Below are 17929 nucleotides of genomic sequence, written 5' to 3' on the forward strand. Positions count from 1 at the left end.
ATCAAAACCCATGCAGTGCTCACTTGTTAATTGGCACTGTGGAGCTAGAATTTTGTGTGCAACTGTTTGCGGAGGTGCCTGAGTGAAGTTGGTTTTTGCCCTCATAAGGGGTGCTGGTTTGAGCTGTGGTTGGTCAAAGAAGATAATATTCAAAATAGGAATGGAGCAATGCAACAGTGCAGTGAAGCCAGTGGTTATGCAAGGAGGAATACAGCCTGCATAATAATAGTGCTGTTTCTCCTCCAGTTTGTGCTGAGCTGTGCTGGGCTGTGTTGCCCCCCCACCTGTTTAAATTTATGAGTGGAGGAGGGCAGCTGAAATTCTTTTTAAGACAGCTCATGGTTGTGTCCCAGAAAGAAGAATCTCAGATTTAATTAAAAAAGTAAGTTCAGATCATTTTTCCCTGCAGAAAAGCCTGTGAGAACATCAAAAGATCTTAACCATTTTGTACCAGCAAACCAAATGGAAGTTGATCAAAAATTCTCCATTAAAGTAAGTTCTGTCAGAACAACCTGATTAATCCAAATCAAATGTTTGTCAGAAACATATAAGTGGTCATGAACTTCTGATCAGATCCAGACAGGATTACATTATCAACCTGCCTACCTTGCAGCCAGCTCACCTTGTTGGCTACTGGACACCGTAGGGTTCCCAAGTACATGGCTCTGGGATATACCAGTCATCAAGACTGAGAAGCCCTGAGAATATGCACTAATCTTGGAACTTTACAGCTTGGGTTTGAAGGCTCAATTTCATTTAAAATGGTTTATATCTGTGTTGTTCATTCTAAAACAGAATTGTTTCCCTAGATTATGGACTATCCTGTGGAACAGAAACAAGGGCAGAATTAATCTCCACTTACACATCAGGAGGCTGTCAAAAGTATCCTTCCCACCTACTTTACATTAGACACATATATTTAACTTTTATGGAGAAAGAGGAACTGAAGTTTTGGATGTATCCTAAAGAAATATCCCACTCAGGCACTGATCAAGAGGATGTGTAGTGGCACACCCTACTTTCAGATCCTGGTGATCCCTTTTGGATCACAAGAGCAGCAGCCATGGACTTTAAGTCCTGGAAGTGGGTAAAAATCCCCTTCCCTTCCCACTCTCAGTGACCCAGAGCACTTCTACTCCCTTCCTGTTCCCCCTCTCCCACTGCTGCTGTCTATGGCTGACCCAGGGGTGGGATGGGAGCTTCATTGCTGCTGCTGCCCCACTCAAGCTCACCCTGCGTTTGTAGCATTAGAAGCACACACAGAGGAGATGCCCCCATGGTTCCCTCCTTCATACATGAGGGAGCTCTTCACAGAAGGAAATGAAGCCCATTTGTTTCTGTACTAAATGGAAGTCCTAGAACCTTTGCTGCCAGCCAGAACCAGCCTGCCCAGCTCCAAAATGAGGTGCTCTAATGCCACTGTCACTGATCCATTCATTTTGCTTGCTTCCTCTTCAACCTGTTTCATAGAACCATAGAGAAATAGGGCTGGAAGAGACCTTTAGAAAGGTTATCTAGTCCAAGCCCCTGCCAGAGATGGGATTTTCTGTATCCAAACCATCCCATTCAAATCTAATCTCCTTGCAAAATTACAGTCAACCCAAAAACACCACAGGACATAATACCCTAATTTGCAGCAGGGGGAGCTAACATCCTGCTGCTGCAAAAGTTAAGATTCCCACCAGCTAGGAGAAGACTCCCTCTCTGCCCTGGTTCCATTATACCATGGCTGTCCAGCCACCAACTGACCATCTGGCCTACCATCGTAAATCATCACAATGCACTTAGGCATCACCCTGCTCAACGCTGCAGTGCTTAGGCACTCAGCTTCCCTACATTCTGCATGGGGACAGTTAGGTGCCAAAGGAAAGGGTCTCCAGAAGCTAGCAAGCACAGCATGAAGCCACCTGAGGCACAACACAGGGCTGAAGTGCCCAAATGGTTAGCTGTTACCCCTTGGTAGGGGCCAGTGATGCTCTTCATTTGGAATCTTAGTGGTCATGACAAAAGGTAAAGTAATTTTTTTCAGCTCTCCTGCAGCGGGCATCTGCATGTTGTGAAGTGCCCACACTCTCCAGCCATCCCAGGCAGGTGCTTCCAAGACTTCAGGGGACCAATCTTGCACTCTCTTGGAATTCCCCTTTAGGGCTTAGGTCCCTAAGAGGCTTTGTGTGATTCTAACTCAGGGCATGCCTCTGCAGTAATGGGGAAACCCTGGGCATACTGTGGGGGAATGGGTCCCTGGGCATACCCTGAATGTTGTCCTAAAGAATCATGCCCCTGAACTCTGGCAATAGCAGGGGCATGACTCTGCAGGACAGTGGGCAACATCTGTTTCACCTAATGAAGCAAATCCGCTGTGGTGGGACACATCCCAGGACAGCTGATACTCTTCATTTGGCAACATGTTTCTTGCCTAAGAGGCATGAATTCAAGTTACTGCTCCACCAGATTTGGAGCACAGAGTTGCATTCACATATCTCAGATGAGTTCCATAACTACCAGATTCCTGGCTATTCGGGGGCTGGGGGAGGAAAGGAGCCCAGCTGTCTTTTGTACATGTGCTGTGCTACTGTTCCACCAACTGATGACCTGTATTCACTTGTGCAGTTTAATTGGTTTCAGGTCATTTGCATATTTAGTGCATGACTCCAGGATTAGGGTCACCATTGAGATGGGCATTTGCTCACCTCACTGAGAATCCCACTTTGAAGCCCCTGGGGTTTGGTTTGAAGTAGGTTTCCAAGCAGCATTTTAGCTGTGGGGCAACATCAAGAGTGCTGACTGGTGGAAACAGGCTAGGATGTGGTTAGAGAGAAGCTGAGCAGCAGTCTTGAGAATGTCAGTGGTGCTCAAGCATCTAAAAAAGCAGACAGATGCTCATGTAGCCTTGAGGATCTAAGCCCTGCTTCCCAGGCAACCAAACAACGTTGGGGCCAGAAACCTCAGCTGTCTGCCACTATCACTAACAGTAGATGCAAAACATCCACACTCAGATTTAATTTTGATTAATATTTCTGCCTTCACATTTCTGACAATGATGAATGGAACAGTGATTTAATAACTGTATTAAGCTATTCAGCATTACTGTCTTCAGTTTAAAGGGTTAAGAATCTTTTCCATTTGGAATCACAAAGCCATGATTTTAAATGGGGAAAGCAGGGAAAAAATCGTTTTGATTTGTTGCATAAAATAAAATGCCAGTATGATAATGGTTCCAGAGTCCTTGTATATCTCTGACCTTTCAGATGGAACAAACCAAAAGGAGCGACTGTGGCCATTTGGTGAGCTTGGCATCATGCTGTGCCTTGGAGAAATCTGCAAGTCAGACAAACCGTGCTCATTTAGAGAGGTTCCCCAGTTATCAGATAATTTTAAGGTGTATTTATTTTAGCCCTAGGATGTAGAATTTTCCTGTGAGCATGTGTTTGGACAAGGTATTTTAAAGCACTTGGTCTGATAGTACTAATGAACCATGTTATTCATTCATTAACCTCTACCACTATTTCCCAAATAATTAGTTTCAATACTAATGATTACCATTCTGTCACTCCCACATTCCTAAGTAAGACAAGGGGCATGGCTAGATCTAGACTACATAAGAGAATTGAAGCAAGCACAGCATTCTCTGGGTTTTGATATGGAAAACGTGGTCATAAAATGAAAGAATCACTTAATTTGACTGCTATGTTTTTAAAGCCTTGCTCAAATTGTCTTAAAATTTCACTTCTAATCTCCAGTGCTCAGAAAAGCTTAAACCATTCTACAGCACAGAAAAGAAACTGTTTCATGGGGAGAGTAAGGATGAAAGAAGCACAGAGATTCAGTTTGAATGACCTTCTTCCCTGCTCTGCATGTGTGCTCAGAGTGCTGAAAGACCTGCTCTTTGGGCCAAATATCTCTGGCATAATGCCAAAGACTTCAGTGGCACTGTACCAGGAATGAATTTGTCCCATTATATCTAATGCTATTTCACTTAACATTCAATTAAAGTAGCAATAAATAAACCCTCATGTGTAAATACCTTCCTCCTTTCCTAGTGCTCTTTTTTAATGGATTCCACTAATATGTTTATTGTTAATAATGGCAATATAACCACCCTCACTCCTCTTTGACTGGTGTGAATGATCCTCTAATTTGCATCTGCATAAATTAGTGCTACCTCTGATAGAGGCTGATGTGTGACGTCAAGCAGGATTTTATGTATGTAATGGCCAATATAAAACTGGTTGCTGGGAACGCATATGGCCAACTCTAGAAAAGTGTTCACATAGTTCCTGAATTTACAGATGCAGTGGTGGATGTTTTTATCTCCAGCCCCTAGATTTCCTTTCAGTAGCCATGCTGGGATGGGTTAGCCATTGTGGTTCCAGCCCCAGTGTCTTGGATGTCAATCATAACTTATTTAAAAATATAACATTGTTCCACAGCACTTTAGTGTCATTTGGCAGAATCTTAAACCTCACCCTTCCCAATACTGTTGGCCATGTTATACTAAGATTATTTTTACTGTTATTCATTATTTGTATTTTAGTCTGCCTAGGAAAACCTGTCATGGACTAGAGCCCAATTAGAGCGAGCATATAATCCCCAAAAGAGTTTTTATAACACTGATAAAGATCTAAAACAAGAAGAAGCAAGTGCAGGTAGGTTTTCTGTCTTGCCCATGCAACCTAGATGAGCTGCTATGCTGGGACACCTTAACTGAGACAGATCTGGAGCCAGGTTCTGATATCCTGTAACTTGCCGTACCTGTCTGGAGCTCCCTGCTTAGGTTTTTTCTAGTTGCCCTGAGCCAACCACGGTCCTGTGGGCTGACATTTTGCCCTGGCATCAGTTACCTAAGCCACTGAAGCTTCTTTCCTGCCACTTCTTTGATGGAAATTTTTATCTTGGGGACTGCTGTTACTCCCAGTTCAGTGGTGCCTAGCTATGGTCACTTGCTAGCATGAGGATCTTGGGGCTCCACCTCCCCTACACCCCACCTAGCACCAACCTGTTGTAACTTTGGTGTTGCACAGATGCAGTGCTGTTGTCAGCCATCATCCTCATTCTTCCTTGTAGGTCTATCGTTGTCCTCAGGCCTTTCCACAGTCGAGCTCCCACGTTTCCTCCTTTGATACATCGATTGACTCCACTGAGTCAGTGTGAGGGGGCAACTCCCCACACAGGGGTCACCACCACTGGTCTTTCTCAGCCTCTCCACTCATCCTGCAGCCTGCCCTAGGCTGCCAGGGACTCCTTGCAGTCCCATTATTGGACTGGCACACGGGGCTTTTATCGATGCCTCGCTGCCCTGGTCAGCAAATTGGTGCGGCGTGTGCTTACTAAGTGCATCCACACCAACGCTGGCTTTTTTTCTTCATCTCGTCTCCAGGCTCCTGCTGGCTGTGGCACGGGACACTGCCAGGTTGTCGGTGAGTTTTGCGGTACAGCAAATCTGCTGCTGCCGTCCTGCTCCCAGGTGGCTGGGCTGTTGCCAGCACAGCCATTCTGCTTCTACCACCTCCTTCCCATGGCTCCGCATGCTGCAGGATTGCTGGCATTGCTGGTGGTGCAGTGATCCCGCCACCACCACCATGCTCCCACAGCTCAGCATCCAGCGGTACTGCTGGCAATTTCGGTGGTGTGGGGCTTTCGCGATTGCCGTTGGATCCCCGTGGCTCAGCATTTCTCTTGCCCCCACCACATATCCTTACTTCCACTGGGTATGTCTACGTGTGCCATTACGGAGCAGCAATAAACTGTGGAGGTTATTGCTCCGCAGTTTATTGCTTCAAGGAGGAGCTCCCAGGTTCACCAGTTACATGTGCACCCATACCACAGCACACTGAGCTGGGTTGCAGCAGCCCTAGCTGGCAAGGCATCTGTGGAGGGTCAGCCTGCCAGCCCAGGACTGTTCTGACTGGGCTTGATGTGCTGCCGGCTTCACATCTGGCCACTCACCACCACCCCCTCCCACCTCCGAATCTGCTGCCAGCTTCCTTGTCTCTGGGGACAGGGCGCCGCACAGGCTAATTTGTCCTGGGCCCAGCACCCTGATTGGGTTGCCTCTGAGGGTATTGCTTGTATTTACAAATACTACTCTGCTGCAGAGTTTATTAGTTTTGTGTTGCCTAATAGGGGCACACATATGGACTCTGAGACATTTACTGCCCAGTTAATTAGTCAACGGCACAGTAAACATCTTGTGTAAGTGTATCCACTCAATAGCACTTTATTCTATGTACAGCACTGTTGATTTCACTGGGACTCCTTGTGGAGCAAGTTTCTGTATAGCTTATGCCATGGCACCAGAAGATAGGCTTTACTGCCAACTAACAGACTGAACTGGGTAAGGGGCACCAATTGGAGTGTCATCTGGGAGTCACAATTCATTATCTAGTCCCCCTTATGTAGTGATAGAAGTTATAGATATTCCCTAACAGGAAATAGGGGGAGGGAGTTAGGAGTTAGTGGCCACATCTACATGAGACACTGACTGCGCAGTCGCTACTGCGCAGTCATTTAGTACTTGTAGTCATTGAGTACTTGTTTATACATTGAAAGACTTGTTTACTGAATGACAATGACTGTGCAATAACTAGGATTACTGCGTGGTAGTGTTAGCAAATGGCTTTTAGGTGACACTGACTGTGCAGTAGCTTTACTACTGCACAGTAGCATCACGTCATGATTCCTGCCACACAATACTACTGCACAATAGTAAAGAGCTACTGCACAGCCAGCATCTTGTGTAGACATGCCCAGTTAGTCAGAGACATACATAGGGTCTGCAGGGATTGCTTACTGCTCCAGAATAAAACTAGTCATGTAGTTCTTCTCATTTGCATATGCCTGTGTTTATTGAACCTGAGGATCACTTAAAACCTCATTCCCTGGTAGAAGAAATGTATTACTGCACTTGGCCAGAAGAGATGATTTCTGCCTCTGCACCTACTCAGATCTGCGAGTTTGATGAGGGACAAAATCAGGACACCATGAAATCATTTGCCTCTGACTGCATATACCATCCTTATTGGGGGGCTGATATCTAGGGACAGGGGCAGGGGTGGTGGGTGTGAGAGGGTTGTTATAGCTCTTGTTCTCTTATCCCATGCCATATACCCCACTCCCTTCTTTATGTGGGGAATCTATACAGTTAACAATCTTACTCAACATTTTGTCCAGCAGCTAAAATGGGCACCACTTTCTGTCTCTCTTACAGATTAATAGTCACTTTTGAAGAAAATACTGGTTCATACAATTAAGATAAAGCAATGTTCATAGTCTATGTAAGTGCTAGTATGAGTCCATGAATGCTTTTGCAATAATAATATCAACAACAGCAAACAACCTTGCCTGTCCAACATCATATTGTGAAGCAAACCAAGCATTTAAATGCTGTTTCAGCTCTCACTGTACACACTTATGAGTCTTGCTTGGAGTATTGCTGCTTTTATTTATTTTTTAGGCTCTCTCTTTTTTCACTCCACATAATAAGGCTAGCAATATAGGGAGTGACAAGTGTGGTAATGGCAGAAGCAGTGTTAAAGAAACCCCTTGAAAGCAAACTGTAGCTGGTAGATGAAATCATGTAGCTGCTAGCTCATATGCCTGTCATGTTATCTATGGCTATTTTGGGGGCCTCTTAAAGAGTGTCTCTTTGTTTAAAACCTAGTTATTAGGAACATTTAGTTCTATATTCATTTTTATGAATATATATTGGCAGGTTGCTTTAAAAATAAGAGTATGCAGTAGCACAACTGAGGGGAGGGCATGAGCAAGGCACCTGAGTGGGGGTGAATGGGCAGGGTTTATTTTGTCACAATGGTTCCAAGGTCAGGAGGGAAGGTATATATACACAGATAGACAGACAGACAGACAGATGGATGTGTCCTCCAGAAATTCATACATATCATATGACACCTTAGGTACTAAACTACCTTGTAGTAGGGTCTGCAAGACAGCAATGAAGAAGCCCATTTGTTCCTCAAGCCTTCTCAACATTCCTATAAAGCTCCACATCCTCTTCAATGGAAAATCACTACAGATCATTGCTCCTAGTCCATGACTTAAGAGGTACATAAGAGGATATCTGTGGACCTTTCATGTAGTCCACAGCAGCCCTGTCCTCAGACACACACACTTAAACACACTTAAACACATATCTAGTGATTTAGGTTTCAGTCTTCTGCAAATTCCACAGCACATCCAAAAGTCTTGTTGCCTGTGTCTTACATTTAAAAACACAAGGACTAAGGTGATACAAAGAGAAACTCTACCAAAAATTAAAGCACTCCTTTCTCCCATCAAATAACTTGTAGTCAGCATTCCTGTAGCGAATATGGTTTAAACCATACAACATGCTCTTCCACTAGACTTAAGTAGTACCCTCAGTGGTCCCAATTCTCCACCAAAGCATGCTCAAGCAGATGGGCTTAGCAACATTCCTAGAATATCCACAGACTCAGACTATTTTTGACTCTTGGGGCCAAGTATTCCCAAGGAAAGTGGCTGTTACAAAGAACACTTAGCCAACAGCTCAACCATCCAGGCCAAGGCCTCTGCTGATTCTTTCCATGACAGTATAGCAGAGAGAGAGATCATATTTCAAGAAGGCAGTGCAATATATAATATGGTAAATGATAAAGCCTTGTAATTGAATATCATTATTCAGTCACTAGATTCAGAATATCTCAGATCAATTCCTACCTCTGTCAGATTTGTTTGTATGATCTTGGCAAGATCCTCAAAGGAATTTAGTCCCTGAAATTAAACAAAATAAAAATCCTATTGAAAGGATGGGAGTTAAACACATAGGTAAGAGTTAGGAGAGTCCTTAATGTGTGCAGCAACCTCTGAAAATAAAAAGTATTAAGTATTGTTTGGCTAGGGACAGAAGTGACACACAAACCAGTTTAAGTGATCAGAAACTGGTTTAAACCTGTAACAGAACAGAAGCTCAGGGCACATAAACTAGTTTCAAAATGGCTGAAACTGGTTTAAGATAAACCTGGTTGAATGTAGTACCAGACTTAACTGATTTAGGTCAAACTGGTTTATCAAACTTCTGCCCCAGACCCCTTCCTTGTTCAAGTTAAATTACAGTCCCCCAGCATCCCAGCATTTTGCAACCTTGGGCTGGGCTGTCTGCTGGCCCTGCCTCTCTTCTCCCTAGCTGGAGCAGTGAGGTCTGGCTGACAAAGTGGGGTGGGGATTCAAGCCAGGCTGGGAATGCAGTCCAGTCTATGAGATGGGTGGGGACTACCCCCCTCCCAGGCAAACTGCCCCTGGGGTCTGAGGCTGGGGGGGGTGGGTATTAAACACCCCTTCCCTCACACATACTTAGTGCTGTAACTGTAGACTACAAATTCCAGAGGCACCTGGAAGCAGGAAGAGGAAGTGATGATCAACCCTGCAGAGTCCTGCTGCTATAATTCTGGAAGACAAATCCTAGAGACCTTGGGGGCAGCAGGAAGAGGAAATAAACACACAGCCAGAGAGTCATGTTCTAGTGCCCCCAAACTTCTGGCCTGAGCCACTGTAGGCATGTGGCTGCATTTCCTGAATCAAAGGTAAATGTTGGTTCACTTGTTTCAATTTAATCTGTACAGTTTAAACTAATCTGCAAAGACTGGATCGATTCAGTCTTAGCTTTTTGGCTGCCTGTACCTAGCCTTTATGGTTATTATTTAATAAAACAAACCTGACAATTGGCTCTTCTAAGCTCTCCTCAGTACCTGTTTTCAACTTTTATGTCACCAGCCATGATCCCTCAACCCTCTACTATTTAGATGGCAGCATCAGAATCTGGAACACACAAATAAACAACTGTGCCTCTCCCTCTCATGCCTTCTTTGAAGAATGATGCAAAGGATCAGTGACTGAAATGAGGTCAGACAAAAATAGTTGGAACTTGTACATGTGTTGATGTTGTCACACTATGTTGATCTTGTTCATGCAAAACCCTACCAGCTTGTGGAGGCTTTATTTCACCTACCATGCCACAGTATTCTATAAAACTTATTTTAAAATCTGTCTGCTGCAGGTGCACAGAGCCTAATAATTAAGAGCAATGCCATATTTGAAACACATCAAGCAAACCTTGATTACCACTGAATCTCCTCCTCGATTTAAATTCAGTTGAATTTATATATAACTATTTTTTGTGTTAGAACTATTGTATTATAAAAGTTCTTGGCACCTGCAGGGACCAGAGAGAGTTTTCTTGACTGAAATGAAAGGAACCTTTTAGTCTTTCTTTCAAATGATCTCTTCCTGTTTCTTGTTCCCTTTCCTGCCAGAAAAGCGCAGGATTCCCTTAGAGGAAAACTACATGAGGACTGTGAAATCAGTCTATTTAAAAGTATATAATGCCTTTGAAATACATAATTTATAAGGAACCATAGATGGATTTTGTAGCACCGTTTATTATTAAAATTGCCTAACACTCCTAGGTATACAATCTTGTTTTCAGGTGTGTATAAACTTTTCCAAACTCTAATACTTACACTGAAATTTTCCATGCCTGCTGTCTGCCTCAGGTTTATTTTTAAGGAGAAAATTACAACCTAATACTTCATCTGTTTCCAAAAAAACAAGAGAAGGGAAAAAATAGTTGTTCTGCCTATATTAAAAGTCATGAACGATGAATGCCCCCGGCGGCTGGAGGGGCATGGTAGTGGTGGGAGCGTGGCGGTGGTGGTAAACTGGGAGCTCCTGCAGATGCCACCGGTGCCGTTGGCAGCAGAGGGGCAGGGCGAGTAAGTGGGAAGGTGCCGACCAGGGGGTGACAACCACCCATAGACACTGCCAGTGGTGTTGGTGGCAGGAGTGGAGAGCAGCAACCCCCTTTTTGTAGGGGATGCACCACCATGCTCAGGGGATGCACGTGCACCCGCATGCACCCGCTTCACAACACCAGTGTTAAAAGTTATGTTGACCTTTTTTTTCCCTGAAATGCTGTAGCATCACTATACCTTGAACCAGAAACTTGGAATTTGACTGAAGAGATGACTGTGTTAGAAAAATGTCTTTTGCTATCCCCAGGAAAATCTGTCCAAATTTGAGCAAGCTTTTGAGAAAGATTCCCTCCACAATAAACATGCTCCATGCTTGAAGCTAAGCAAGACACTCCGTGCAATTGCAGCTCTGGTATGCTGCAGGCCATGTCAGCTTCAAGACTGGGCCTCCAAACTGAATACATGAAGCCTGATTCTCCTGCTGAGCTCATGAAAAGCAGAGGAAGAAGCTGTGTAACTCAAATACAAAGAGGAAAACTGGTGAATCTGGGAGGGATGAAGGGAGTAAACTGGGACAAGGAACCTGGGATTATTAGCTGGTGGGAAGAAAGAAGAAAAGTGGGACCTGGAGTGAGGGGATGAAGGATAAAGTGGGATTAGCTGTGCAAAGAGACTGGGACTAGTAGCAGAAAGGGAGGGCAGGCAATGAGACAACATGAAGCCCAGGGAGAGAAGCTTAGATTGTCAGCCAATGTATCATTACTGGGACATAGGCAGCTAGGCCTGATTGTGAGGCCAAGCATCAGGAACCTGAGTTTGGAGCCAGGAGCTAAGGACTTGAGCTCAACCTCCTGGGTTCCAGATGTCAAAGACACGTTCAGGAACAGGCTAGTGTCAGGAGGTTGGAGTGGTGGTCAGAAACAAAGTAAGGTCAAGGAGTTAAAGTTGGGAAGCCAGAAACTGGAGACAGATCAAATGAGGGCAAGGAAGCCAAAGATTATGACAGGGTCAGAAGCTCACCGTTGTAGTTAGGAGCAAGCTGGGGTCAGAAGCCAGGCATGAATACCAGGAGTGCAGGAATAGGAAACAAGAGGATGGATAAGAGTGAAGGGAAGATGCTGGGAACATAGTAGTTTATAGGCTCACCACTGTCTACTCTGCTGTTTTTAAGATTATGTCTGAGGCCAGGTTGCAAAAAACACTTAAGCCTGCAAAAAAAGGTCAAGCCTGGGGATGGGCAAAATAGTGCCGCTAGAGCACTCTCCTACAAAGCCAGTTATCTACAAAAAACATTGACAAAGTGCTTCAATCTTTCCTGTGTCCATCCAGCTAGAGGATGGCAATGAAATACTGCTATCAGTTACCCTGTTAGTGCAAATGGTAGAATTCCATGTGATGGAACTAAAGGTTTCAACCCTGTTGATGACCCGTGAAGATGTCAATCTGAAATGACATGAGGGAATTTCTACTTAAGTTTAGTTCCTCACAAATGTGGGACATTCTTTACAGAAGGCATGAGGCCCTGTGACAATGTGGAAACAAAAGTTGGAAGGGCTCTGAATTAGGTGAGCACAGTCCAAGCTTTGAGACAAGTAGTGTCCTTGAAATTCAAAACTTGCTTTGCCCATGATGCCTACAAAAAATGAGAGCAATTAGGCAGCTGATGTGCTGGGACCATAGCCTGTCATGCTGACCAGTACTGTTAGCTTCCATGGACATCCTTGGTCTCCCGGTTATCACCTATTTTCACTTAAATTTATACTTGGATTGTAACCTCTATGTGCCCAGAATTCATTTTTGTCCTGTATTTGTCCAGCATGCAACACAATGGCATCTCAGTGGATGACTGGGGCTCTAGGGCACTACCCAATGTAAAAAAAAAATAATAATAGAAAAATAATCACGGTAATTTAAACTTGTGTAGGTCCTTTTAAAAAAGACAACTTCTCTGTCTTTCTTACGTAGTCCCCCTTTGCTTAATATATTCTCTCTTTATCTCACTGAGATTTTTCTCTGAGAAATAATTCAGTAGAACTGAGCATGGACTTCAAAAGTTGATGCAGCAAAACTCAACTTCTGTATGGCTTTTTACATCTTCTCAGCACTTCATAAATGTTAGCTAAGTAATCCTTAGGCCTGTGGGCTGGGCATGTGAGTCTGAGAGTTTAAATGACTTGCCAAAGATCAGAAAACCAGTTAGGAACAGATGTTGAAAATTGTTCAGCCTGCACCACTGGGGTTAGAGTTAACTCAGTATCCAACTCAAAACTGTGGAGCTCAGGCTGAACGGAGAAGAGAACACAAGTGTCCTTGGGTTTAGGCCTGTACCCAGGCCCCTGTGCTGCCTATCTCTGCAGGGGAAATTCCTATAAAAATAAATGTGTTGAGTATTACGGGGCAGGGGTGTTTCTAGTTTAGATGTCTCAAAAAGGAGGAGATGTCCTTAGTCACAATGGTTTTTGGGAGCCCGGGGGGGGGGGGGGGGGGGAGGGTTGGGTGGAGGGGGATTGCTACTTTTCTGTGCAATCTTTTCCAGTTCCCAGGACAGCTACCAGCTTTTCCATCCCCAAAGGCTCTGGACTCACTCAGCTCCCCCTTGTTTTGAGTCCCATTGTGCAGGTAAGACACTGACACTTAAAAGCTGCTGTGGTGTGAAAAAATGTGCATGCTGACCTTTGTCTCATGTTTCCCCTTCCAAAGGTTTCCATTCTACCATGCACAAAAACATTTCACCAACAAAGCAGAACCTAATTGTTACTCACAGTTTACTGGAGCATAACATGATGGGAAAAAATAGCCACTGGGCCTTTTGTAAACATCCATCCAGGTATGCTATTGCTGTCCACACAGCCTAAGGCCCCTGCTCCCTTACCTTTCTCACTGATCAGTTGACAAGGCAACAAAAATTGGAAAATGCTTGAGCTCTCATTGTCAGAATGTCAAGGAGCTGGAGCAGAACATGTCTTATGGCCCCTAGTATTGTCACTAGGAAACCACTCTATAGTTCCTAGCATATGATTGCTAGGGAATGCCCAGATAAATATGTAGCAATAGGTATTGTTGCAGTGCCTTCTAGTCCAGCTTCAAGTACAGCAGTACTGTCAGCAAAATCAGAACCTTTTTTTAAGTCCTTCCACCCCAGACAAGCTCCGGTTATTTCCATCCAACATTAGCAATGTGGGCTCTCCTACTCCACCTGTCAAGGTGGAAGATTGAGGGGCATGTCCATCTGGCATCCCCTGCAGAACCTGGGAAGCAGGGCCCTCTGAATACCATTGTACGGTTAGGAATGAGGGAAGTTGTTCCCACAGTCTGGGTGCATCAACACAAGATGCTTTCCTGCACAGTAGCATAGTTTACCACATAGTAAGCATGTGCACATTCTTACTGTGCAGTAAACCTCGCTAATCATAAGTAAATTTGCTACCTGCAAATGCAAGTAGCAAATTTACTTGCAATTTCTTACTGTGCAGTCGTGCTTATGTAGATGCCTGACCAGGAGCAAATGTGCTCCCAGTCAGCTGGTTAGCAGGGAGTTGGAGATTGCTTTCTGCCTGCTGCCAGGGCAGGCTCTGCCATAGGACCCTGGTTGGGGACTATGTCCCCCTGCCCTGGCAACAGGGAGCTCCAAGCCCCCAACTCTGAGATCGCTTTCAGGGGGTGGAAGCTGAGAGATCCTTATCTCCCAAACCCTGCTTCACCATTGCAATTGGACCTCCCAGCACTTGCCCCACAATCATGGAGCTGGCAGTGGGAGATAAGGATCTCCCGGTGCCAGTCCCGCTGTCATGGAGCTGGCACTTGGAGATAAGAATCTCCTGGTGCTGGCCCTGCAGTTGCTGAACTGGTGCTGGGAAATCGGATCTCCCAGTGCCGGCCCCACAGTCATGAAGCTAACTCTGGGAGCTCCCTGCTGGTGGGGGCTGGGGAGACTGTTCCCTGATCAGCTCCATGATCATGGTCCTGGGTGAGGAATGGGATGGGGATCCTGTTCCCCACCCAGCTCCGTGATCCTAGAGCTGAGCAGGGAGCAGGTTCTCCAGCCACTGCCCTGCAATCATGGAGCAGGGCCTGGGAACTGTCCCAGTCAGGGGCAGGCCCCAGCCCTGTGCCCCAATTGAGTGACTGAGGCATAGGGCTTGGAAAGAGCTGCAGGGGTGGGGTAGGTCCCAGACCCCTGCCCCAATCTGCCAATAGGGCAGCTAGCAGCTGGCTTGCAGATTGGCAAATTAGGGCAGGGGGCTGGGATCTGCCCGTCCCTTGCAGCCCTTTCCAAGTCCCCAGCCCCAGATCAGGGAGTCAGGGCCAGGAGCTCCCTGCTGCTGGGGCATGGCACAATGTCTCAGCCCTGGCCAGGAGACAGCTATCTTCTGGCCCAGTGCTCCCTACCAGCCCCTGAGCTAGCACGCAGGGGGAGCCTAGGGCTCCCCCAGGTAGCAGCAGTGGCCTACTGCAGGGCCCCAGAATGCAGAAGCATTTTGGGGCCATTAGTGGCAAATCTGGTCCTGCTTCCCTACATGGATAGACTCCTGCCCAGAAGCTTTTACTTGCAAGTAGCTTACATGCAAGTAAACTGCTCCACATTAAACGCATGTGTAGACACACCATCTAGTGAGCAGGGGATCATTTCCATTGCAATGCCTGCAATTTGAACCAAACAACATTCACTTCATGCATCTCTTGCAGAGCAGTCCCTACAACTTTGATTCCATTTTCATCTCTTGTTGTTTCCTACTGTCATTGGCTCTCTTGTTAACATTTAGGACAGTGTAAATATTCCAGTTCGCACCTCTGCCTATAGGTCTAGTGTTCCCATACACTACAGTAAGAAAAATAGAGCTCCAAAGGCCTGTAAGTTAGTTATGGGGAAAAAAAAAGCACAACTCATAGGAACACAGTAAATAGAGACATTTCTCTGCCAGAGCTGGATATGTCTCCCTCACTGAAGATGTACTAGGTACACTAAATTGATAATATGTTTGATCTTAGCTGGAAGGTTTCTCACATTATCTTTTAAGTTATTGGTTTTGGGTTTTTTATTTTGCCCCTCTGCTAACATACTTAGATTTGTTCTTGTGTCTTCTTATAGTTATCTTTTTCCACATTGTCTCTGTACTGCATGTATAGTATCCTTACAAATCTATTTACCCGCCTCAGATTTTTTTTGTTCCCCCCTCCTATATTTCCCATGCTTTTGCCAGAAAATGTACTTTACCATATTTCTCATAGAAAATTCCCAAATATCCATCAACATCCCAGCCAGCCAAATCGGGCTGCAGATGACCCTGGTTTATAATAGTTACAGAAAGGACTTTGCTTATAGTGCAATAATAGCACAGGGCAGACTTTTTTTTTGTTTTTGTTTTTTTGCTTTTAATTCCTTCAGGACTATCATTCTGGCAGGAAGGCTTGTCACTTTCTTCATATTTCTTACTGAAAGCTCATTTCATATAACTTTAAAAAATGTAAAGAGTAACTTCCAGCTGAGTCCAACTTAGTACAGCTCCTGCTGGTTTGGCTAAAGAGAAGCTTCCATTTCAATCTCCTTGAAAAAAACTGCTGCCTTTAGATCTTCAGGATGTAGTGCAAGTCTCAGCTATAAATGTATGATGCACCAGTAGTGATTCTCAACATTGGATGAGGGCTTCTGCAATTAAGTTCACTCTAACCACCACTCAGATGTGACATGACTGAACTCCCTTTAGATAAAAGGCCACCGTGGAGTTGGTGCTGCAAGAAAAGAATCTCCCAGCACCAGCGCTGCAACCACAGAGCTGGCATGGGGACATAAGGATCTCCCAGCCCAGGTCCCATGACTGAGGGGCTTGGGCTGGGAAAGAAGAATCTGCCAGTGCCAGCCCCACACCCTCCCAGCCTGCACCCCACGACTGTGGCGCAGGGGCTGAGAGCTCCCTGATGCCGGGGCAGGGGGACATAGTTCCCACTTGGGCTCCAGTGGTGGAGCTCGCTCCGGCAGCAGGCAGCCCCCGGGGGCAGGGAGTAATATTCCAGACCCTGCCAGCAGACAGTTAGCTCCTGGCCCCTGGGCTAGCACCCAGGGGGAGTCTAAAGCTCACCTTGGCTACCGCAGGGGCCCATTGCAGGGCCTCAGGGAGCAGGATCAGTCTATTCCTAGGAACAGCAAATCTGCTCCCATGTCCCTGCATGTGTAGATCTATGCCTGGGAGAGTTTACTCTCGAGTATTTTCCTCCAGAGTAAGCTGCTTCCAGATTATTTGCATGGGTAGATGTGCCCACTGAGTCATAAAAGTATCCTCTGCCTCCTTAGCATTGTTCACATCATCAGAGGGACCAGCTGAGCAGGATGTTTGGGAGTTATGATGGCTTTTAATCCACTTCATTGATGAAAATGCTACAAATGGTATTCCCTTTTCCACAATTCCATCATTTGATACATTTCTTAGGTGTCTGGCTGCCCATTTCTTCCACTACAGAAAAGGCCTGGATATGTCTTGCCATGAGTGAAAAGCTCATGACATGTAAATGTCAAATGTGGCCTTGACTGAGAGAACATGGAGATCCCTGTAAGAAGACCTGGAATGAAGAGGAATGTTGCGCAAAGACCTAAACCATCAAGGTTTTTCATCTTTCGTAATTTAACGTCTTGCAGTACTTGATATATGGCACCTGGTCTTCTCCCCTAGCCTGGCAGGTTGTGGTAGGCTGATTTCTCTGCCACTTAGTAGCAGGATTCCTTCCCCCTCAGCCATGAAGGAGTCCCTCAGTGCACAGCTCAGCTGCTGCTCAGCTGCAATAAGTCCAGCAGTTTGGCCTTTGGGAATGCTAATCAGTTCCCAATTATTTTCCATTTTGCAGAGCGCATCATGAGTGTACAGCTAGGCTAAGGGTTTCTCACATAACACCTTAGGTCATTATTTCCTGCCTTATTCCTCGCATGTTTCCTAACATCCCAAGAGCTCCCTCAAAACAAAAACTCAGACAAATAAGCAGTGAGGCTTTTCAAGACTTGTGTGTGCATTGAAGTGGAAATTACATTTTGTCTGTAATTCCTAAGGGGATAGCAGTGTGGGAGTTTTAACATTATAGAAGAGAGTGAGTTACTTGGGCAAACAAGATTCTGCTAGCTAAAAAAAAAAAAAAAGAAAGAAAGAAAGAAAAAACATTACTGGGAGACAAAATCCAGCAGGGACATGGCAGGTGAGAATGGATTTATATGAAAAGCT

This window comes from Alligator mississippiensis, chromosome 1, assembly GCF_030867095.1.
Source record: "Alligator mississippiensis isolate rAllMis1 chromosome 1, rAllMis1, whole genome shotgun sequence".
Lineage (NCBI taxonomy): Eukaryota > Metazoa > Chordata > Crocodylia > Alligatoridae > Alligator > Alligator mississippiensis.